This window comes from Chinchilla lanigera, unplaced genomic scaffold, assembly GCF_000276665.1.
Source record: "Chinchilla lanigera isolate Chin_1 unplaced genomic scaffold, ChiLan1.0 scaffold00010, whole genome shotgun sequence".
In the NCBI taxonomy this organism is placed as follows: Eukaryota; Metazoa; Chordata; class Mammalia; order Rodentia; family Chinchillidae; genus Chinchilla; species Chinchilla lanigera.
Genome location: NW_004955411.1, coordinates 30,802,213 through 30,826,555, shown reverse-complemented (window position 1 = coordinate 30,826,555; position 24,343 = coordinate 30,802,213). Strand labels below are relative to the sequence as shown.

At 41.4% G+C, this 24,343-nt stretch overlaps 1 pseudogene; it reads right to left on the bottom strand.

Annotated features, from left to right (window-relative positions):
- Window positions 1–18,068: 18,068 nt before the first annotated feature.
- Window positions 18,069–18,787, bottom strand: LOC102003219 (annotated as a pseudogene).
- Window positions 18,788–24,343: the final 5,556 nt, after the last annotated feature.

The following is a 24,343-nucleotide window of genomic DNA, read 5'->3' as shown; positions in this document are numbered from 1 at the left end:
TGAGAAATTAAACCAAGAATAAGAGATGAGAAATTTAGTAGTCCAGTCTTAGGGATTGAATACTTCTTTAAGCATACTATTTCTGATTGTTTTAGAAATACATATGCATATTTCTTTGTGGATTAGTATTACTGAAAAAAGTCTTTGCAGATTAGCATTATTATAAAAATTCTTTTGTGATATACTCTTGCAATAATGAAACAGAAAGGAGCTATACCTGACAATTGGAAGAGGAGCTGGAACAGTTTACTTTATGAACAGGTCTTAAGGAGTGTTTATTGGCAGGACCAAAAGGCAAACCCAAGCCCTTGTCTCCAAGCACGCAAACTACAAAGAGCCCTCTACCACAAAATACCAACTGAACACGAAGAAACTACTTGAAAGACTGCCATCACTTAATTCGAAGTCTATCCTTGCTTTTGATTTGTTAATTCCTAAGGATCTGTCTCACGGTCAGAATGTTGCACAACTGCTCATTATTTTCCAGTGACTTCAGAGTGAAAGTGACCTAGATATTGGCATGGCTGAACAGAGTAGTTTGTACGTAGTTTATGTTTCTTGACTCTCTTTGCTTTAAAACTGCTCTTTAGCCCTGTAGTGTCTTTAGCACTGGAGAGCATGTACTGTATATGTAAACTTCTACTGGTTCACAGCCTGAGGAAGTTTAACGGTTATGCTTGGGAACATTCCAGAAAGGAAGCACTTACCATGCCTTTCAGCATGTATGTCCCACTTCAGTGACCCCAAAGGGATGCTAGAAACTAGCTTCAGGAAAACAGTATGTTTTTAAAAAAATTTCTCATCACTTGTTGGAATTATTGAGGATCTCTGATGTGACTAAAATGACTTAATCACATCTGCCTGTAGGCAAAGTTATTATTATTTTTTTACCACCTCAGTACAGGAATCAAGTGAATCTATTCAAGAGACAGATCAGGCTTCTTGACTCCCAGTATAGTACCGTGCATTCCAAATTGTGGATTTAGCATTGTAGAAATCATTTTTTAATTACAAGTTGAACATCCCTAATCTGAAAATACTCCCAAATCTGAAATTTTAGCTCTGCTGTGATGCTACTAGTCTGATGTCCACACTTTGTTTTGTGCACAAAACTATTGCAAATACTGTTTCATGGAAACTTCAGCCTATGTATATAAGGCATATATACAACATAAATAAATTTCATTTTATGCTTAGGTCTCATCCCTAAGATATCTCATCAAGTACATGTCAGTATTTCAAAAATCCACAAAAAATCCAAAATCTGACACACTTGCCGTACCAAACATTTTGAAAAAGGGATGCTCAATTTGTATGTAACCTAAAATTTCAAACAAACTAAAAATAAATGTAGCTATTTTGGGGTGTCATGAAAAGATGCACAATATCAAATACAGGATCCACAGACTCTGTCTAGCTTTGCTCACTAAGCTCTTCACTGAAATATGAGACTTGTCCTGCCATCCGGCAAACACGTTCTCATCCTAACAGGCTTCTCTCTTCATTATTTTAGCCTGAAGAGAGGCAATAATGGTGTTCTTAAATGTTATTCTAGGGAACCATGCCAAGTGAACATGTTTCTACAGCTCCAGGCCTGAAAGGAGAATGGGTAGCTACTTTGAATTGGCTGATTCGCCACAGCTATTCTAAAACATAGGAAATTGTCACATTAACAAGACTCCCTCACAGAGCAACGACATCACACCAACTTCACTGTTATTGTCTGTCCTCACCCTGAGCTGCTTAAACAGGGGCAGTCAGCACAGCCCAAGATGGAACGGGCAGTTAACTGTTGTGCCTCTGCCCACCTTTCCTATTTAATGACACAACTGTCTAACAATAACTAGAGGTAGTCATATATTAGCTTTGAAAGATGACTGTGAGCTCTTTCTAGATAGAAAAAAATTACTGTACTAGGTGTTGGAGAATTACCTTAGAAAAATGATTTCATCAAGAGATACCTTCTTTCAAAAGTATCACTGGGGGGGCTGGGGATTTAGCTCAGCGGCAAAAGCACCTGCTTGGCAAGCGCAAGGTCGTGAGTTTGGTTCCCGGTGCCGGAGAAAAAAACAAAAAACAAAATCAAAAGTATCACAGTATTTTATTTTTTATGATATACTCCAACCATGCAAACAATAATAGAATTATCAACCTTGCTATGCAAAGAGAAATCGTTGGTTGAAGGAACATTTTGAAAGGCAATACATAGTTTTCTTTAAATGTGTATTTTATTTTTTTTCCAGTTGTAACAGTTGGACATTGTATACAGAAAACAGGATTGCTAAAGCAGGTAGACAGCCAAAGTGTCCTCGTTTAGGTACCTTACTGGGCAAAGTAGCTATAGATAATGGGCTCTACCCTGTCTAGGAGAATAGTGGGCTAGAGCACACACACAAGGCTAAGTGCTAGAAGGTGCAGCGCTACAAATGCAGTGTGCGGAGCATGGAGCTTTGCGCCAGTTATTTTACCGTCAAATGTTTTCGGCTGTAAAATAGGAATTTGTGACTTATCTGTGAACAATGTACTTCTGTAAAAACTCAAGAATGTTTTTCACATTTTTAAACGAATCATTTATTCCTAATCCACCCACAAAATTGTATCTTTTATGCTTTTTTAGTCTTCCTTTTGCCTTGGTTGCTCTCTAACATTGGCGGCAAACCTATGGCACTTGTGCCACGGCAGGATGTTTGTATCATTGAAAGCTCTAAAAGATTCACCATTGTTGCTCTGTAATCTTGATGATCAGCTTGATGATCTTTAATTTAAACTAATGTCCTTTCTAATGCAAAGAATGTTATGAAGGTTTAAACACTGCCAATAAATAATGTTCCTAAATCTACAGGTCACTTAACGGTCACATTTGCTCTGTTGTTCCTACTAAGTAAAGCTAAGTAGAGCAACGGAAGTAGCTGAAAATACAAATCCATAATTCAGGAAGAATTCAAAGTGGTGATTTCCATACCCTCTCTTTAATTTTTATTTAAAAATGTTACTTATATATTCACTTTATTAAAATTATAAATTCCCTTAAGAGATTCTTCAGAAAACATAGCTTCTAGCTATTAGAGGCATCTCCACTAGCATTTTACTAGTTTCACAAATCACTGTTTTGTTGATACTGTTAAATAAATGGAACTGAGCAGCATAAATGCATTTGCTTTTTTAAAAAACAGGGTATGTGCCACCACACCTGGCTTTACTTTAATATTTTAATCAGCCACACGTGTTAATTTTAAATTAATGTTCTAGCTCATTGCAAAAAACTTATGGTAGCAATAATTTCAAAATTCTAAACATAACCCATTCATTTCAATCTCTAAAAGGTGATGGCAGGAAAAAAAAGTGCAATGAGGAAAAGTGTAATTAACAAATAAGGCTTTACATTCTTCAGAAGCTTCTTCAGAAGTACTCTGGGATTCATTTTACTGAGATACAAGCATAACCAAATGTAGTAAAATTGTAATATTACTTTGTATATGAATTTTTGCCCAGCATATTTAATATAAAAATGCCATGTTTATTTAACATTTAAAAAGAAACTCCTGGGGTTCTTAGTTCATCTTTCCACACCTAAGATAAAATATAGATACAAAAGGTTCTAAACACCACTTTATATGGCAATTTTAGTATCCTAAGAACTTTAGCCACATTCAAAATGACTAGAAGAAAGAATTAGATTCAGCAGCCATAAAATATAACTTTTCAGAAACTGTCAGTGAGGCATTGGTTGATTAGCTTTGTATGTCTATATGTGTTTTCATGAGAAACTACATTGAAGATATCAATATGTAATACAATAAGCATTGTTAATTCCCTACCACTCTGTTTGTAACTCTGTAATGTCTGTACTGATCCTATGCTATTTTGTAAAATGTTGTCAGTCTGTTAGTATTTTCCTCCTTTTATTTCTAAAATAAAATATATATATATAATTTTTCATATTTAAAATGAAATTAAAACAAATTTTCATCTTCAAAGCCTTACTTTTCAATTAATTTCACAACATAGATATGCCTCTATCACAAAATCTTTAGATGGAGAGCTTTCATTTTTCTCCTCATCTTTAGAATGAATAAAATCAACTAAGCGCTCTCTGAAATCCAGAGGATAAACCAAAGGTACCTAGCTTTCGCTTTTCTTAACTCACTAGAAATTGGGTTTTTGCTGCCACCTGTTGACAATAACCACAAATAATAAATCTTCACAAATCATAAACTTGTTGGAAGTTTTCTTAAAACCCCATCTACATTATTTCTTTTTTTTGCATCATAAAAGGGGGTAGAAGGGCTAATTGACTTTCCCAAGGGTACTCAAAGAGAGGCAACCCTGAGACTACACTAAGTTGAGCCTTAGCATTCAGTGTTCACCCACACCAGTTACACTCAAACTTGTGTAGGTGGCAGAGTGGATGGTGCCCTTTACAAGATACCAGGAAATACTGATGTGAGTAGACCCATTATACCAACTAGTCATATCTTTTATCCTATTATAGAGAAATGAGTCTATGTCTCTCTGAAAGAACTGTGTGTCCCCTTGAAATGACATTCAAACAGGTCTGAAAAAGGGAACATGGGCCCCAGGTGTCTGTCTGCATGAGTGACCTAGGGCCACTAGGGAAGAGCTCCTCTGTGTAGGGAAGAGAACTGGAGATCAAAGTCATGCCCCAGAGGACATGAGAAGGCTGAGCCCAGGTTAATGTGTGTCAGAGTGGCTGAGCACTTGTATTTGAGTGGGAAAGAGAAAGAGCTGAAAGAAGAGTCCACAAAAAGGAGCTCCTCAAAATTCCATGCAACACTAGGTTTCTGGCTTCCACAGTGAGAGAAGGCAGCTTCTCACAGGCTCAGCACCTTTCACAGACATCATCCGCTCTCTGGCAGGAGCACAAGGTCCTTCAACTCTAGCTGGGAGGGAGCTGGAGGGAGCTGGCACCTTGGAGAGTCAGGGCAAGGCCGGAAGAATACTTGGCACCTGGATAACCACGCTTATTAGCACATAGTGTTACCCCCTGTGACACCTAAAACTACTTGTGAGGAGAGCCTTTGCGAAAAGGGCTTGGAGTTCTCTCAGTTGCCGTGGTGGCTGTATAGCAAAAGAAATGCTCTTTTGTTTCTATGACTCTGATCATCAGTCTTGGACCATGAAGTTGGTGCTTGTTAGTTTGAAATTACAAAAAGAGTCGTTTCTTGGTATCTTCAGGGGATTGTTCCCAGCACCCTCCCACCAAGATACTGAAATTTGCAGGTTCCCATCTCCTATACAAAATGGCATAGTATTTGCACATAATCGCACATATCCTCCTGTATGCTTTCATCGGCTCTAGATGACTTGTAATATCTAATACAATGTAAATGCCACAGTTGTTGTTCTGAATTGTGCAGAGGCTAATGATAGGGGGGAAAGTCTGTGCGTGGAGAGGCGCAGTGGTTTTGGCAAATATTTTAGGTCCACAGTTGGTTCGTACACAACCTGTGGCTACAGGACACACTGACTGTACAATGTTGAAAATTGTAAATAAAGAGAAAAAAACTGGCAATCATGAGAATTTCATTAAAGTTTGATCTTAAGAATTATTTCACTTCTCTTTAATTTTGGTTTCTTCACATGTAAAATGAGGAAATCATTATTCTACCCTTCTTGCCTCTATGAGATGTCTGAGAAATTTTAAATTGTAAGACTTTTTCAAAGGGAAAGTAGTTCTTGCATTTAACCTAAACTTTTCTTCTTATAGATTTGCAGTTAATTGACCATAATAATAACCATGTGATTTCATTTGGTCCAGAAATCTAAATAGAAGTCACATACCACATCCAGACAGCAGTTTTAAAAGCCAGTATGTACTTCGCTACAATTCTCCTTGCCTGAGTTCAAGGATAATGGAACACATAGAGATAAAGGCCCTACTGTTCTAAATCTGGTCCCTAAGTGACTACATACTCACACACACACCACACACATACACACACTCAGAGGCCTCTACTTGCCCACACTGGCCATGGACCAGGAGGGAGAAACACACTTTTGATGATTAAAGTCACTGAGATTTGGGAATTGTTACCTCAGAATTATCTGGCCTCTGCTGACTGATTCAAGGGCCAAGCCACATATGTAACACAAACGTAAAATACAAAGAAATTATGAGTCAAATAGAAACGAAGAAAAAGGGTATCTTAGAAGAGATTTTTTGAGGAAAGATCTTTTTTTAAAAAAAAAGCACTAATAGAATAAGAGAGGGGCATTGCTAATGAAGGAATATATATTCACCATAATATGAAATATGGCTTAGAATCAATAGTCAATATATGTTTTTAGATAATGTCTACAATTCTCATGAGTATAATCTCTCATGAGTGTAGATACATAATTATTGTTTTTGTTTTGTGGTTCTGGGGATTGAACCTAGAGCTTCACCATGCTAGGCAAGCGCTTTACCACTGAGCTATATCCCCAGCCCTTTTCTGTTTTTTCAATTTCAAAAGAGGGTCTTACTAAGTTGCCCAAGTTGGCCTCAGACTTGTGATTCTCCTGCCTCTCTTACCCAGAAGACACTGCTAAGTGAAAGGATACCTTAGCAGGGTGACACAAGCGAAAGGAAGAATCAGCTCAACCACGAGACCTTTCGTGAGGAGCTGGGGGACTTCCTAACAGTAAGTAGAGCTGACCAGCAGTTCATGCAAGTGATCGCCTCAACTCTCATGTAAAACATGCAGGCCTTTTTCTGTAACTCTGGGAGAGAGAGACCTCAAGGGGAGAGGTTCGTGGCACCGTCCAGCCCAGACAGGTCAAACTTCTTTCTCCTTCCTGAGTACAATATGAAGAAAGCATCAACACAAAGGAAATGTTTTTGTTGGCAGTCAGTCCAGAGTATGTTGACATCCTTGTTTTTGACAATCCACTGGTCAGCCCGGGTGTGGTCACTCTTGTGAAAGTGTAGTCTTCAGGAAGTAGGTCAAGTGGGCCGGTGTTGGGTCCTGAGCGTGACCAAGTCCTCGTGCTCACTTTGTGTACATGTCTTTGGAATCGATGCCACCTACTGATTCACTGACCTGCACATCTGGTTATCCCAACTGACCAATGTGGTTGGACTCGCCTTGAAATGAGCTGGGTGAGGCAAGCACATGTCCTATTGTGCTGAGAAGCAGAGGAGAGTGACCAAAGTATTGAATCTGTTGAAGAAAGAATAAGCCAGACACAACCCTAGAAAATGTTTCTTCTTCTTCCTGGGTTCACAGCTGGGCCCCGTTTTCCAGATTCCCTGGCAATTTGGTGTAGTCATGGGGCTAGGTTCTCACTGACAGAATCTGAGAGGAAGCAATGTGTGCTACTTCTTCACCTGGTCTCTAAAATCCACCTACTCACAGCCCAGGTGCAGAGGGCACACACTTATAATGCCAGCTAGTCTGGGAGGTTGAGACAGGAGGATCACAGGTTTGAGATAACTAGGGCACCTTAGCTACTTAGCAAGACCCTATCTCAAAATAAGAAGCAAGAAAATAAAGGCCGGGGATATAGCTCAGTGCAAAGGTCCTGAGTTCAATCCCCAGTACATCCTGCCCCACAGAACGCTACCTCCTCACAATCTTTCTTCCCTTCATGCTGCCTGCGATGGTAACTTTGCAAGCCATGTGTGAAAGATAGCTCAACTGCAGCCAGCTGAGGACTCTGCAAGGCCCGGGCTACCTTCTCCATCCCTAGCAGCTCTGGCTGCTGACTTGAAACCACTCAGTACTGTAGTAATTAAGAAAGAGACTTTTTGTTCTCTGAGTCAGAAATTAACTTTCTGTTCTTTAAGTCACTGGAATTTTAGGACATTTGTTACAGCAGCAAGGCGTATCCTGATTCATAGTCATCACCCCATCCATGACATTATCTGAATCATACACTATTTACTATGAAGTCAGTGCACAAGTCTCCTAGGACTCTGTGCCATATAGGAGACCCGCATGATTGGACCAGTGTTTTCCTCCAGGTATATCTCTCTCTATTCCTACATTGCCCTGTATGCTCCAACCACATCTGACCCTTCCAGTCCCTCAAACACTTCTGTCTTCTTCAGCTCTTGGGATTTCCCAAGATGCTTCCTTAAACACTGTGCACCTGCCTTTCCCTCCCTACCCCTACCTCCAGGGTTTACCTGGTTCATTCTTGCCAATTCTTTAGATTTCAGCTTAGACATTACTACCCGAGGGATCCCTTTTCTACCCTGCCATGACTAAGATGACCTCTACACCCACAGTGTACAGTCCCATAGGTTCTAGAGCACTAAGTTATAGGGACTTGTCACTTTGCCTCCTGAATCTAGGCTCCATCAGGGTACAGAATGTTTGTCATATTCTTTACCGAACCTCCAGTTCCCAGGATGGTGACTGTAATGTGGTAGACATTTAGTAAATATTTATTAAAGACTTGCCATTAAAGTGATCAGCAAAACCCTAACATAAAGGCGGGCATGGTGACACATGCTTATAATCCCAGCACTCCAGGAGACTGAGGTAAAGGATTGCCAGTTTAAGTCCAGCCTGGGCAATCTAGCAACTTAGATCCTGTCTTGAAAAATAGAAAGGGCTGAATTTGTAGCTCACTGCAAAGGCTGTGGGTTCAATCCCTAGTACTGAAACATAATCTTAACATAATGAGCAGAGACAATGTTTGGAAACAAGATGACAGAGTTCATGTCTTGTATATCTTTTCATTTTTCCATTTTTTAATTTAATTCCATTGTTTAATTGTGTATACATGTTACATGTACATATCTTCATTGAGCAAGACTTATATTTCATTATTTAAGAGAAAACTGGAAGAAATTTTGATACCTAGCTCCAGTTTCCTAGGACCCTGTGCACAATACAGGGGACCTTCATGATCAGACCATGATTGCATTTTATCCTTAAAATGACCCTTTGTCCACTTTCTAAGATGCACTTTGTTATGCATAAAAAGCTTAATTTTTCCTATAAAAGAGGACTGGAAAAATCTAGAAAGGTCAATGTAAATGAAAAAAATTATATATGAGGACAGGATATATCTGAAACTGACAAATGCAAAAGAAATCCCTTAGATAAACAAAGCAACATTAGGTCAAGCTCAGAATTAAGGCTAAAATGCTAATCTGAAGGAAAGGAGATTTTAATGGAATGTCAAATCTCATAAACCAGCAAATAAAATCTGATCCAGAACACTTACATTTTTGAAAGCCTATTGGAGAGCTGATGAAAAGGTACCTATGTATACAACCACACACACACACAGTCACATGTTCTAAGAGAATGTATCCGAGGAGCTAAATCTGGAGGATAAAGGGATACAGAACAAAGAAAATACTATTACTATTAAGTTTTTAAAATATTATGACAAATTTAGAGTTCCCAGGTAAATTCTCAGTAACATATTTGTGCTTATATTGTATTCTGATGAGAGATTGCCCTATTAGCAATTTTTTCAAAAAATATATTTGCACATTGTCTCTGGAGGGTAATGGAGGCAAATAGTCCTAGGTCCTGGAGGACAAACAATCTTAATCATCACACAAGATAAGGCTCTTGGCAGTGCAGAAAAGTGATCTGTGGAAATGGTCTTAATCAGGAAACACTGGAAGCAATTGCAAGCTGCTAGCGTACCCCATTGAAAAGGTTTTGTAACTCCACTTTAAGGCTCTTGGTGATATAATGGTCAACATACTTGACCAAGAAAGGGGTCTGTGGACCTCAAACTGGGCTTTAGAAGAATATGACTGCAGGGGTTAAGCCAGGAGCAGGTGATTGATGTTTAGAAGGGAAGTCGCCTTTTTCAGAAATTATAGGCAATAGTTGCAGAAACTGTCTAACACTATAAGCATTTTCAAATTTTGTACAAATTAGAAATGCCACCAGGTCAGCAAGGGAGCCAGAGGCAATAGGGTTTAGTCAAGCAATCGATCTCCAGGGAAGCTGTCATCGCGCGTCCAGTACCCCTTGACCAATAGCAGCCACCCCAGGTGGAAGGAAAAGCAGTTACCAAATCTAAATCAGGCCAGCAGAGGGCGGTGCAGTGAACCTTCAGACACCAGTATCTGGGGCTTCAGAGTTTTGCAGATGTAATTATGAATCAGGACTCAGACCACAGTGAACAAGGAATGCCTGTGAGACCGAGAAGAAAAAGAAAGCTCACTGAACCCACACTTGTGACAAGTATGTTTTAGAAGCATGGCAATTAGGACTTAGTGCCCATTTCACTTCAAAAACACACTGGTAAGCAGTGGGCTCCTTTTAAGACTCCAGAGACAAGAGAAAAGGGCTGCAAGAAATTGGGTCCCAGACATTCTTTCAGGAATCTTCAGCTGGCCCCCTAGACCCGTCTGCCTGGCCGGGGGCCTGACACTCAGCTCTGTGCTGCACCCTTCTTCTTGACACAGGCCTGACAGTATGGTGAGGACCGTGAGAAGCCCTTACCCACATCTGCCACCAGCCCCCTGGGAAGGGCATCCTCCCCCGCTGCGGGGTGCAGAGAACCAGGGATATGGCTTCTTTCCTCACTCACTGGAAACTCATTAGGCTTCCTGTTTAAAAATTGGTTTGTTGTGAATGATGTGTTTGCTTTGTCCCCACAGGCAGGGTAGAGAAGAACAAGTAAGTAGGAGAGTTTTTCTTCAAACCCACTGTCCATTCTGAGCTGTGAAAGAACCCTGGGAGCAGCCAGTGTTTTCCCATGTGACAGTGGACAGCAAGCGTTGAAAGGGGAACAGGAGAACACTAGGACACCAATACCCTCACGAACTTCCAGCGCCCACCTTGCTGAACAGCAACCAGGGCTCAGAAAGAAGTGTGTGCAGAAAGGCATGCCGAGCCCTGGCTGACTGCTCAGGAGGGATTCAAAGCAGCTTTTCTTGACAGGCAATGGGGTATGTTACATTGCAGCCAGCGTATTTGGGTTTCATCACCAGCATTTACACACTGCACAATCATTCACGTCATGCTCCCCTGTTGCTGGCCTTTATGTAAGCCACAAGTAATAGACAATCGTAAATGTTTTATGTACTTATGCAGTGCTTACTCACTCAGGACCTTTGCTCAGGCCCTCTGGTCCCTCCCTCTCTGCACTCTTCTCTGTTATCCAGTTCACAAGGCATACAACCTCTGACTTCCTTTGCTCCAAACTCTGGATCTCAAACCCTGACTGTGGTGTCTGGTCTTGGGCCTTTCAGATTTGAAAGATCCAAAACCTGAGTCCTTGGATCTTCATCACACAAAGTAGCCTTCACCCTGAGGGGTGCCCTTGGCCTCCAAGGAGGGCTCCACCCCTTCCCTGTGCTGTGTGTAACTGGCCAGTGAGGTCAGCTTCTGGCCTGTCCCAAACAGGACCAGGAGTCAGCACCAGCTTTGTAGGTTCTTGTGAAAAGATCCTCTTCACTGTCTGACAGGTAGGCTGACAATACAAGCCCACAGAGTAGCCCTGGACTGCTTGTGTCTCCAATACTAGGGCTAGGCCAGAAAATTCAAAATCAGTTACATGTGAATTTAAAACAAGTTATTGCCAACATGACTTTCAATTGAATGGACAAAAATAACTCAAAACTGTCTGAGATTTAAACTTGTACAACCCATGTACACACACAGGAACACTCCATAAAGACTGTGACATCCTGAATTTTTAATTATGGTTAAACGCTTATTAAAGTATTGCTTTGGGCAAAATAGGGGAAAGGTAGTTCATTTATTTTTCATATTATTAGCCCCTTAATTTCAGACGCTGCCTTAAGAACTAATATTTCTAGTTTTAAAGAAATGTCTACCTAAAGTTATGCAACTCCATCAGTTTTACTTTGGTTTTTCTTTCTTCTGTAAAAGTTAAGCAAATATCAAGTTATTATAATGCATTGTGTGAGTATGCCACAGCTTTATTTATTCAATCTTTTTTTCATAGATATATGTGCTTTGTTTCTAGTTTTATGCTATTATGCACAAATGCTGCTGTGAACATTCTTGTGTGTGTGTGTGTGTGTGTTTGTGTGTGTGTGTCTGGCCTGTGTGTGTATGTGTATAACCTTCTCTTAAGAGCGCCTAAGCAGGGTTACTGACTGTAACGTATGTGTCTTGATCAACTGTACTAGGTAAGGCAAAGCTGTTTTCTAGTGTGGTTCACCAATCTACACTCTCCTGAGTCACAGACAAGAGGAATCCCCATGCTCTATGCCCCTCCCCCACCCTTGGTATTTTCAGAATTCAATTTTCTGATCTACTAGATTTGTAATACTACTCCACTGCCTCAAGTCATATTAGCCATGATACTTTTCTTTCACTTTTCTTACTTCCTTCTTTCTAACTAAAAGTAGACAACAGTCTCCTTATCCCCTCTAGGCCCTGGTAACCAAAGTTCTCTCTCTTTTTCCAAGGTCCCTCTTTTAAGTGTCCACGTATAAGTGAGGTCATGCTATTTTTGTCTTTCTGTTCCTGGCTTATTACACTTAGCATAATGTCTTCCAGGTTCATTTGTGTTGTCACAGATAACTAATTCTTATTCCTTTCCTCCCTTCCCTCTGCTTCTTCCAGTCCTGGAGGTTGAAACGAGGGCCTCCACACTGTGTTACACTCCCACTCCCAGACTCTTTATTTTGAGTCAGGATCTCGCTAAGTCACTAAGTTGCCTTGGCTGGGCTTGAACTTGTGATTGTCCTGCTTTAGCCTGCCAGTGTTGGGATTATAGCTGTGTGCCTCCACGCCTAGCTTCCTTCTTTTTAATGGTGAATAGTATTCCACTGGGTATGTATACTATTTTGGTACCGGGAATCAAACTCATGACCTCAGGATTGCCAGGCAAGTGCTTAAGCCACTAAGCTATACCCCCGGCCCTGGGTATGTATACTATTGATGGACATTTAAGTTGATTCCATATATTGGCTATCTGAGTAATGCTGTCATCTATGTGGGCGTGCTACGTTGACATACTGATTTCACTTCTCTTGGATCTTGTACCCTACAGAGGGATTGTTGGATTATATAATAATTCTATTTTTAATTTTTGAGGAGCTTCCATATTGCTTTCCAAAATCACTGTACTGTTACATTCCCACTGATAATGTATGAGTCTTCTTTTCTCCATATCCTTTCCAGTACTTGTTATCTTTCCTCTTTTGATACTAGAAATCCTGACATGGGTGAGCTGGTAGCTCATTGTGGTTTTGATTTGCATTTTTCCAAATTATGATATTGAGCATTTTTCTCATAACTCTGTTGGCCATTTGTATGTCTTCTTTTGAGAAATGTCTATTCAGAGTTATTTTTCCCTTTTTGGTGCTGGGAATTAAACCCAGAGCTAAACAGGGTTTAAGTATGCTAAACAGGTGCTCTACAACCAAATTATAGCCCCTGCCCTCTTATTTTTAATTACTAGGGACAAGGTCTCACTATGTTGCCCAGACTGTCCTAAACTCTCCATTCTCCTGCCTCAGCCTCTTGAATAGCTGAGACGACAGGTGTGCACAAATAGGCCCAGCCACTAACCTATTTTTAAATTAGGTTACTTGCAATTGAATTGATAATATATTTTTACATTAACCTCTTATTGTACATATGGTTTGCAAATATTTTCTTCCATTCTTTAGGTTGTCTTTTAATTCTGCTGTTTTCCTTACTGTGCAGAAGCTTTTCACTGTGATATGATCTCATTTGTCCATTTTTGCTTTTGTCATCTGTACTTTTGGAATCATATCCAAAAAAAGTATTCCCCAAACCAGTGACTTGGAGCTTTCCTCCTACTTTGTCTTATAATAGTTTGACAGCTTCAGGTATAATGTTTAAGTCTTTGTTTTAGTTGGGTTTTTGTGTATGGTGTGAGGTAAGGGTCTAATTTCATTTTTCTGCATATTGATGGCCATAATTTTCTTTTCTCATGTTATCTTAGTCTGATTTTTATGTAAGGTTTTATGAATTGAATAAAGTGAGTTGGGGTATAGCTCCTCTTTTGCTATACTCTGGACTATTTTGTGTGAGATTATATTTGTCCCTTGGATGTTTGGTATGCTAAAATTCCTCCACTATCATCAATGTTATCAAGCTTTTCAAAGAAGTAAATTTTGATTCTTGAGGTGCTTTCAATGTATTTCTAATTTCATTAATTTTTTTTCCCCTTTGTTATATCCTGCTCCTTTGCTGACTTGGATGTTTAGTACACTAGGTCTGGATTTTTCTTGTGGGAAAATATACTATTATTTACTTAATGGCTCTAAGTCAATTCAGTTTTTTAACATCAGTATCAGCTTTCTAGGAATTTTTCTATTTCACCTAAATTTTCAAATTCATTGACATAAAATTGTTCATAATATCCTCTTGTATTTGCTTGTACTACACATAGTTTTGTGTACTACACTTGTGTCCTAATTACCTTATCATTGCTGAAACACAATATGAGGCACACATAAACTAAGGGAGAAAACATTTATTTTGGCTCACAATGTGTAGAGATTTCAGTCCATTGTCTGCTGGCTCCAAGGCAGGGGAGCATGGCAGGAGGGCATGGAAAAGGAGAAACAGCTCCTGGCATGGCAGTGGGAGACAGAGAGATCAAGCGGGGAGGAGGGAGATAGACCCTCCCAGGCCACAACCCCAATGGCCTGCCTCCTCCACCAGGCTTCACCTCCCAACACCACTTAGTCATAAACCCATCAGTGGAGTAATCCACAGATGAGTATAAGGTCTCCATGATTCAATCACCTCCTAAAAGCCTTCACCATGAGCACATGAGGTTTGAGGGGACATTTATATATAAACCATGACACCTACCTTGATTTTAATTATTTTTTAATTTTCCTTTTTTTTTTGCTAACTTTTACCCTAGCTTTATCAATGTTATCAAGCTTTTCAAAGAAGTCAATTTTGATTCTTTAGATGTTCTCAATATATTTTTAATTTCATTAATTTTTTTCCTCTGTTATTTCCTGCTCACTTGCTGACTTAGGATGGTTATTTTGTTGCTCTCTTCAAATTTCACAAAACAGATGTTCATTAGTCTGCAGCTGTTCTTCTCTTATAATTAGTTCAGGCTATTCCTTTTCAGTTTCTAAGACTCTGCATCTCTGAGTTTCCCAGGCTGTTACTGAACTTGTGATCCTTGTGCCTCAATTTCCCAAATACCTGGGATTACAGGCATGTACCACCATGCTTGGCTTCTTTTATTATTTTGAATACTTTATTTTGGCAGATTGTTTACTTTCTCCAAGTAAATAATCACACCTTACCAAATGTTTGCTTTATTTTCTTCTTTCTAATCCTCTAGTGCAGTGTAGAGATGGTAATAGTGGCATCCTTATTCTTCTGTCATTTTACAAGGGATGCTTCTCATGTTTTCATATTTGTGGCATGCTTTTTTCCTTTTTCCTTTCTATTTTCATTTTTAGTTACTTTAATTAGATAAGCATGTTCTATTCCTTTTTTTTCCTTGAATTTTTTTCATGAATGAATGAGGAATTTTGTTTCCTTACTCAATAAAGATGATCAAATTATGTTTCTGCTTTCAAATGTTTCTTTTGCTTTCATATCTTCCAACTCTTTGCCTTTCTGTGCTGCACTTAGTGTTATCTTAGAGCTGCCTTTCACTTCACTAATTCTTTCTTTAACTTTTCAATTTCATCCTTAACCTAGGTATGAATTGTTTTCTTTACCAATTTATTTTTCATTTTTAGAGCTATATTTTAGTTTTTTAAAATCCCTCTGACCCTTTTTGTACTTTCTTGTACACTTTTGAAAAAGTGTTTAGGTGGGAAAAAAGAAACCATGTAGATATTCCCAAAAAAATTTAATATGATAATTTTATTATACAGTGGGCCTGGAGGAAAGGAAAAAGAGGTGGGGGGGAGGGGGAGGAGGAAAAGAAAGTAGAGAAGGAAGAAAAGAAGAGGAAGAAAAGGTGATATTGCCTAGATAATATTGACTGTCCAAGCCAATCTTATTCTTAAAGTTAGAGAAGTGAAAAGTTAAGTGGTATTATGCAGATCCCACACATATGATGCTGTCTACTACACTGTTCTGATTACCACAAAGGACACCCAAACCGTGTACTCCTACTGATTCTGCAAGAGTCTGGAAGTCCACAGTCCCTCACTGAACTTGAAGATGCTCATGGGGCCCAAGATCCCCCTCCCCCACCCTGTTGACCCACTTGTGCTATTGTTGCAGCCGACTTCAGTGATTTGCAGGGCCCTGTCATTGCCAGAACCTAAGCATAAAGAAAAGACATGTCTCTCCTATGCCTACCTCTAATCTCTATTTTTTCACCTTTGGTAGAACATGACCAAAGACAAGATAACAGGAAGTGTAGGAAATACAGTGTTGAGGCTCCAATACAAGAAGAGAAGAGAAAGGGTCAGGGCTATAGCTCAGTGGCACAGCACCTGCCTGGCAAGTGTGAGGTCTTAAGTTTGATTCCCAGAACCAAAAAAAAAGAAAAAGACTAGCAGAGAAGTGTGAAAGTGTTGCTGAATGCCTAACAGACCAAAAGCCAATGAAGATCTCTTGCATTCACTTTTTCTTTTTAACATAAAAATCCAAATTTATTCAACGTAGGTGTGGTGGATTGACAGCTGGTGGACAACTTGTAACATCCAGCTGAACTGAACCAGCATGGTGCTGGGTGTAGAAGACCTACCTGAGGATTGTTGCTGGCAGTATAAGAGGCAGAACTGAAGAGAAAAAGTTGAGAAGCTCTTAGGAAAGCTGTAGGGAGCTGTTGGTTTTCCTGGAGGAGCTCATCATGCTGGCTTTCCTGATGAACTCGGCTGTTCTCATCATCATCGAAGGAGCTCAGGACCTTGTTGTTGCTGTGAATAAGTATGGTTCACTTTGGGGGAGCTCTGGTCCTCACTTTGAGCATCACTTCCTGGCTGAGGAGGGAAAATGGTGCACAGCTCAGTCTCTGGAGAAGATTGTCTCGTTGGCTTTCCTCATGGGAACTCAGCTGTCCTCATTGTCGGAGGAGCTCAGGACTTTGTTGTTGCTGAGGATGGCTGTGGTACTTTTGCAGGGAGCTCTGGTTCTTATTTTGAGCATGGCCTTCTGGCTCCAGTGTAGTTCCCTCATCCTGCTAGCACAGATCCTTCATCCTGCTGGCACAGACTTTCTAGCTTCTACCTTCGGGCCTTCCCAGTGAAGATCCATGAAACAGGCCTGCATGAGAATTGTCATGGGCTCTAGGCCTCCAGTGGGACTCGTGGGAGACACTGTTATGGGCTCTAGGTCTTCAGCTGGTCTCATGCAGGATATTACCATGGGATCCAGGCCCTCAGCTGGATTCTTTGGTCTTTAGTGTGTGGACAGATTTCCTGCACTCTCTTTTTGTATATAATTCTTTGGGTGACTATTATAAAATAATCTTATAAAATATGTGTCCTGTATTATATTATTGTCCACCTACAAAACCCTAAACTACAACTATAGGAATAGACACATTTTCAAATGAATTATTCTTGCTTTATGGTTACTAGTTTTGCAAGCTATCTGATCCATGGTAGAACTTTCTGATACAATAAAAAGATGCTTCTCTATTCTTAATTCTCTACTCAAGCATAATCAAATCTAGGTAGAAACACTTGTGTTTGGTTTATTAGTGCACAGTAATCCCTGGCACAGGCATTGCTTGAGCTGGTAATAGGGGATCATCCACTCTACAGCAAATTTGAAGCATAGGCACAAATCTGAATTTTATACAAATGCACAGTTTTACTCTTATTCTTACAGTAGTGGGAGCTGACATTTGTAACTTACAGGTAAGCAAATACTTTTGTTTTCTACCTCCTAGCTGGACAAAAACGTACATGTGTTGTTTCATTAGGCAAGACTTGCTTTTTATATTGCAATGAGAATGCCACATAACCCTTTTTTAAACAAAATGACCAGGATACTAATGAAGCCACCTTTGGAGGAAATGTTTAGTGTACGTATCTTAAATAAATCCTCCAATAAGAAATGGAGAATTCATTGCCTTTACTCTGAAGGCTTTGTAGATATCTGTCAAATTTATATGTGTAACTCACCAATATTCCCCCAATATTTTATTGGAAATGCCAGTATTTCCATGTCATAGTTCTCAAAAGGACTTAAAAATTCTCAAAATTCAGTGTTTCCTTTGGCTTGCTTTTCTCTTGATTCCACCAGGCTTTATTAACGGTTCGCTTCATATCATCATCTCCACCTTCATAAATGGTCTTTAGAATGTTAACTGATCCCTCACTAGGATCTGTCTCAGCATCACAGGACAGCTTTGCTTTTCCTCTGCACTCTTTTTCAACCTGAGTCCAGGCCTCCCACCACAGGTTTTCCACTTTATTTCTACACAAGATAAGAACTCTATCAGTATGGGGTTTTTTTTGAACTGCTTTCCACAGAGATGGGTTTCAAGAGGCTGTTCACAATCATAAAGTAGCTCTTTCCATTTAGATTCTTTACCAAAAGATCAAATGAAATCCACCTGTACATTCTCTGGAGGAACTTGATGAACTTCAGTTAAGGGAATGTAGATTTTCACAAACTTACCTGACCAATCCCATTCACAATTACTGATTTTCACTGTATGTCCTGTTGCGCCAGGAGCAACCACAGCAGCTGGTTTTCCATCACCATGAAGTTCTGGTTTCTTTTGTGATTCTTGCTGCATCTGATTCTTTATTTCTGTTTCAATCTTGGATTTTTCAGCTGTCAGGACATCACATGCCCTCTTCCTAGTGGCCTTTTCCATCAACACTTTTATCTCTTCTATATCAGTCTGCAATTCCTACAAAGCTGAAGCCATGGTCGGGCTGAGTCATATGGAAGGCAGGGTCTGCAGGCGTGCATTCAAGGACAGGAACCACCACATCACAGCCGACCTCTGTAAGTGGCTCGGGAACCTTCATGAGGCCACCGCCCTCGCATGAGCTCTGAGTGAGTTAAATCACGGTTGATTGAACAGCACAGAGCCTCTAGGTTAGGTTTTTCTAACAGGATCAAAATGCCTTCCTTCAAGGGTGGACAATGCCAATGTAGTTCTTGAGTACGTTTGGGGAACCAAACAACTAACTCTGCATTCTCCTACACATCTAACTCTGATCTTGAGCATGTTTTCATGTGTATTTGTCTTCAGACTATTTGTGTGTGTGTGTGTGTGTGTGTGTGTGTGCGTGCCTCTGTGTGTGTGTGTGTGTGTGTGTGTGTGTGTGTGTGAGCACATGCACTTGTGCATCTTTATCTTTCCTGCCTCTATATCGGCAAATTAGCCCTGTGTGTCTCACTTTCTCTCCCTTGCTGTCTCCCCTGGTTTCTACCTCTCTAAATCTGTAGCCAGTAATTTTGAACCAACACATTTTCTGTACCTACTAAATTGTTCTACATACTCAGTTACTAATGTAAAACAGTAGATGAGTAGATGATTTAACTTTCTCTACTTACTAAACCAAGTTTATTTTACACATGGGACCACACTTGAATTTTCTCCTAATAACAGGATAGGAAAAGAAGCTTCCTCTCTCCTGAAGTGCAAACACTCCTACCTTAGGAACTTCATTAGAAATGGTATAAGTGCCATGAACTGAAGGAGAAAAACGCTCTACATTTATTCTGAATCTGCTTTTGTGGTCCACATCTTTTCATCTGGATTGATCCCAGCCCTATTTGTTCAGTATGGAATTTGGTCAGGCCTTGAAAGAGGGAGGAAAAAGGTACAGACCTAGACTTCACAGCTGCAATCTACACCACACGTCTTTTTAACAATATACCTGTATTAAGAGAAGGTTATTAGCAGGAAACTGTCACAATTTCTGAGAAAGTCAGATCGGTGAATTCAATATGGGTTACAGGCCTAGCAATAGTCCTCAGGGTTAAATCTGGCCTTGAAAATGGTTTGAAAATTACAGTGATACATGCATATCTGTGTTTATAGCAGCACAGCTCAAATTAGCTAATCTTGGGAGCAGCCTACATGCACATCAACAGATGAATAAATAAAGAAAATGTGGTATTTACATACAATGGATTACTACTGTGCCATAAAGCAGGATAAACTTTAGTCACTTGTATGAAAATGAATGCACCTTGAGACCATAATGCTAAATGAAATAAATCAGACAACAAACTTAAATATCACATGGTTTCTCTTATACAAGAAACCCAAAGTATAAACCGTTTAAAGATCAAAAGAAAAGGTAGATGATAGGAAACAGGGAAACAGATTTTGTGGAATGGGAAAGGGATGTGGGAATGGGGGGAGGGGCAGGGAGAGTAAGAAGGATAAAGATGCAGTTGGTATATGCACCAACTCCCCACGATGAATGTGCCATGTATTTCAAACACTATATATCTACATATATATGAATAAGGAAAAAACACAGCCCTTGCATTAGATGGATGATCACCCAGCCTTAACTCCATTTGTCCAAAAAGTAGGAATAGTACTCCCCAGGGGGCAACTTCATTCTTCATTTAGTTCTGAGATTCCTGCATTTATTTCCACTGTAGTTTCCGCTTAGAATAAGAGTTTCACAATGCTTTGAAACCACCTAATCCAATTGTCCTAATTTATGACTAAAAATACTGACATGATGAACTCATTCAAAGTCGGGGAACCAGTTCGTGGCAAGGCCAGAAAGAGGGAGTTACTCTTGCCATGAGCTATTCAACACTTCCTCGTACGTTGCAGAGATTAGAGGTAGAAGAATATATAGGAATATTCCATAAAAATCACACTGGGAAAAGTAACAGAAATATTTAGGGGAGAGTTGTACAGAATGACAGCATTCCACTAACTATGCAATAGTTTAGCTAGCTACCTGGGAACCATAATTAAACTACAGGTGGAGCTGGGCATGGTGGCACATGCCTGTAATCTCAGCACTTGCTGTGAGTTCAAGGCCAGCCTGGGTTACGTAGTGAGTTCAAGGCCATCCTGAACAACACAGTGAGACCCTATCTTAAATAACCAAAAAAAAAAAAAAAAAAAGAAGGAGAGTGGACTATTCAGGCAGCACCCACATCATCAGTCTCCTAGGGGTATCAGTAAGCTGGCATGCTCACCCAGGTGTGAATTAGAAAAATACGCTTTCTCTGGGCAGGGGCAACCTCTTAAGATTAAAAACTCTTTTCTCCAGGCACATGCAGGCAGTGCCCATCCGTAGAGTGGCCAGTGGAGACAAGATTGATTTCATTCCCCACTTACTCCTTAGCTGAGCACCCTCACACATTTTCCAGGAACTCTCTCTTGGAGATTGCTACGGGTGCATGGCAGGAGTGCTTTTATTATACACAACTAAATTAGACAGAAATATAGACAGTCTTACGACTGTGGCTAGAGGAGCATCCCTTGAAGGCCAGGCCTTAAGATAAAGATGGAATGACCAGGCCCGCATGCCTCCCCAAGGGAGAAGTGGTATACCATAGTTGGTATCACCTTGTCCAAAAAAAATCTTGATAGACATCAGTCACCCAAGTGGGTGACCTGGATCTCCTGACTCATCTTTTGCTAAAAACGTCCTTGTTCTTTCCAATGTATACTTCCTACATGACCTGCTTCCCCACTGGATCAACATTACCTACCATTACTTGTAATCTTACTGGTTGATCATAATTTTGTCCCATGTTGTACCTACCTCAAGATTTTGTACCCACCTCACGATTCTGCTCCATAAAACATCCTTTGAGAAGAGAAGTTGTCTCATTGGCAGCTCATTTTCTGGGTCCCCTTCTGTCTCTCTCAGGAGCTGTCTCTCCCTTAATAAAATTTCCTACTCTTAACCTCCATTGTTCCTTAGAATTCATTCACTGACTTTGGGCAACACGAACTCAGGGTATCTGACATCTAGCAGGTTGGGAGTTATATTTATTTCCTGTATATCACTTGGGATCCTATATCATTTTGATAAGCAACACGGGGTGAGGCTGAGCAGCCAACGAGTGGTAAATAATCTTGAGCTTGACTCTCAGCAAGGCAACTGGTTACCTGAGGGCGGAACAACGTTTGAGGCTGTAGCAGAGCAGAAGCTGAGGCCGCTTGAGGCTCTTTCATGCCTCCTTCAGCTCCCTCCATCCCTCAGGGCCTGCGGTTCTGGAAATAGGTAGTTCTAGGCTAGAGCATGATTTCCCAGTGTTAATTCTGTAATTCCCCTGAAAAACTCTGCAGGGACAGAGGTCAAAGAGTGCTCCCACATTTATTCTGGGGATATTACTTGATTTCTGAGTAGTATCAAATAGTTGTTTTCTCTTCATTTTCTAGGGACAAGACTGACTTTTTGGTCAAGTGGTGAAGTGAATCTCATTTGTTTTTGCAGTACTGGGGACTGAACTAGAACCTTTGCTGACCCGTATCCCTACCCCAGGAGGGATAAATCTTGAGACAGAGTCATCTATGTCACTATGTTGCCCAGGCTAGGCTCCAACTTGAGATTCTCCTGCCTTAGCCTCCCAGAGTGCTGGGATCACGGGTATGTGCCACCATGCCTGGCTTTGGATTTAACAGCTTTAAAGATGCTGAGATTGCTTTTTCTTATCTGTAGAATGGGCTCTGTTATAAGGACTAAAGGCTAGCATAGACAGGTGGAGAGGCTGCATGCGCAATAAGTGTACAGTGTGGCCAGTAGGAGGGAAATGGGTCCTCTCTCATCTTCCACTCTACCTCAGCCCAGTGCAGACACCTGCTGCTGGTAGCCCACTGCATCTGCGTACACTCTGTAGATTTTGGAGCCCAGGGGAGGCGGGCACCTGATATAAGGCTGGGGAAAGGAGTCCCCAGTGTGATTTGTCCTAGCGTGTGCCTACTTATTTCTGAGGAGGAAGGCCAACAGAGGGGTTAAGAATGCATGTTGGCACAGAGACCCTTAGGTTTGAACCCTTGGCTCTATTTTGAACTTTTTTTTTCCTATTTGGGAAACCTGGCATAAAAGTCAGCTCCTGTTTACTTCCAGTGTAAAACTGGAATATTATTAATTTTTACCTAAAAGTTTAAATAAGAGAATTTCCTGGTACTTATAAAAAAAACACTTAAGAAGTATTAAGTATTATATGAGGCTGTTTACCAGGTCAATTGGCCCTGAGCTGGTCTTTTGGAAAAAACCCCAGGGGTGGCAGGAGGGGCCAGCACCTGGCAGCCTCTGGGTCAGGTGGTGACAAGAAGCCAGGCCGCAGCAACCTGAGCCCCTGTGTGTTTGCACCGTTCAGGATTAACAGTAGGTTCCCCAGAAATGAGGATTTTCAGGCAGCCCAAGAGAGGAGTCCAGGAACAGATATGCATAAGGAAGATCAAATACCCTACCGTGGCTGGCATAGTGGTACACACCTGCAATCTCAGTGGTCTGGAGGCTGAGGCAGGGGGATCACTGCAAGGTCCATGCCAGCTTGGGCTACAGAACGGGACCTTGGCTCAAAAATAAAGGCCACCCAAACAACAAACAAAACAAAACAAAAACACCCCACCACGAACAGAAACGCTGAACTAAGGCAGGGAATCGCGAGGATACAGCTAGCTGTACAATAGTTGCAGGTCCACACCCAGCCTGTCTTGCAAGATGTTAAGAGAGCAGGGATAGGAGACACTAGGCACACACAACAGTTCTGACTGTAACGCTTCTTCCGGTGGCCCGGAAAGCAAGAACACAACACATACTACCACTAGCCAAAGGATCAAGAACTGTAACTACTACATTTTTCACGGGTTTCAGCTCAAGCATCTTGCCTACCCTTTTCCCCTCCAGAGACAACAGTGGGTGCTGAACATAGACAAGCCGGACAGAAAGGGCAGAGCGGGCTAAGGGAAGACCCGAGATGATCTGCAGTCCTCCCACCTTGGCTCCCTCTCAATCAGCAAATCTCAAATAAGGTCTCATCGTTGTCCTAAGAATACCTCACACCATCTCCATAATCTGCGCTGCCGAACCACCCGGTGTCCACCAGGGGTGCTGGGGTGGAGGGCAAAGTGTTTCTCTCCTGGAATCCAGAATCGCAGGCAAGGAAATTGGGCCATCGCTAGGGCACAGGCAAACGTCCCCTGCTCTGCCCTAGAGACCCAGGCACGCGAAGGCCGGAGCGGCTGGGGGCTCCGCGGCAGGCGCACTCAGAGGTTTGTTCCCTGGCACGGGTGCGGGCGCGGGCGTGGGGCCGAGGCGCTCCTGCTCCAGCTCCAGCTCCTGCTGCAGCTCCTCCTCCTGCTCCTCCTCCGCTCCTGCTCCAGCTCCCGGCGCCCGGGCGGGCGGCGCGGCCGGCGCTCCTGCAGAGGGAGCTGTGCGCCGGATCTGGCTCCGGCTCTGCGAGTCCTCTCCCTCTTGCCGCCGTTGGGCCCGCCCGCCGGGGAGGGGCTCGCGGCCTCGCCGACAGCTGCTTCCTGCCGGGCTCACATCCTCGCGTGGAGGCCGCCAGGCTGGTCG